Source organism: Mandrillus leucophaeus, unplaced genomic scaffold (genome assembly GCF_000951045.1).
Source record: "Mandrillus leucophaeus isolate KB7577 unplaced genomic scaffold, Mleu.le_1.0 Scaffold966, whole genome shotgun sequence".
NCBI classification, from domain to species: Eukaryota; Metazoa; Chordata; class Mammalia; order Primates; family Cercopithecidae; genus Mandrillus; species Mandrillus leucophaeus.
The window spans coordinates 263,425-264,324 of NW_012110541.1; the positions used below are offsets into that span (position 1 = coordinate 263,425).

Sequence of the window (900 nt, forward strand, 5' to 3'; positions counted from 1 at the left end):
CCGGCCCGGCCCGGCCCGGCCCGGCTAGGGGTCACGTCTGCGCTGAAGCAGCTGCGGAAGGACAGAGAAACCGAGATAACCGGTCCCCCGCCTTGACAGCGGAGGCCCCTACACCAAGGCCCTCGGACTAAGCGGGGCAGGGACAGCCCCCAGGTAGAGCTGTTCACCGGGGCGCCTGCAGAGCCCGCATCCCAACCCCGACCCAGGGGCCGGGGCGCAGGCTCGCGGAGGGAGGCGGTGCAACGGGACCCTCTGCGGATTCTCTGCGGGCGGGAGGCGTCCAGGTGGGACAGGGCCCGGGGAACGGCAGGAAATGGGCTGCTTTTCCTACTTGACTGACGGGAAAACTAAGGCTCAGTCAACTATTAAGCAAGCGTGGTGTCGACCTTAGAGCAGGCAATCACCCCTCGTTTTAAAGCCAAGGTTTCCCTCGCAGTCGATTTGGATCAAGACTACCCACAATCTCCCCACCGCAGGACGGAAGCGAGGCTCAAATCTTAGAATCAGCCCCACGGAATGAAGGGGTTGTCCTAATTCCAGCACTGAGTGTAAGAATGGAAGCCTTAGGTGTGAGTGTAAGAATGGAAGCCTCAGATGTGATTTTATGCAAGTCCCCATTTTAGAAATGGGAAAACTGAGGCCCGAAGGCGAACGGCAAGTGCAGCATCGGGACTCGAACCCATGTCTGTCCCTGCGTGCGGGGCTATTCCGGGCTGGGTTGTCTTGACTTCCGCGGCCCTCCTCCTTGTTGCCTGCAGGAAAACGCCGCGGCCGCGATGGCGGCGGATGTGGAGGGAGACGTGTACGTGCTGGTGGAGCACGCCTTCGAGTACACCGGCAACAATGGGCGCCGCGTGGCCATCCCGCCCAATGAGCTCTACCGGCCGCTGCGGCGCAGCA

The 900-nt window shown here is 62.0% G+C and overlaps 1 long non-coding RNA gene across 1 annotated transcript in view; it reads left to right on the forward strand.

The window, feature by feature from the left end:
• Positions 1-775, forward strand: part of LOC105532535 — a 7,133-nt gene extending 6,358 nt beyond the window's left edge. Inside the window, exons 2-5 of the long non-coding RNA XR_001004999.1 lie at positions 119-234; positions 277-396; positions 477-548; positions 759-775. This is a non-coding gene — a long non-coding RNA (uncharacterized LOC105532535). The remainder of the gene's footprint in view (positions 1-118; positions 235-276; positions 397-476; positions 549-758) is intronic.
• The last annotated feature ends 125 nt before the right edge of the window (positions 776-900 follow it).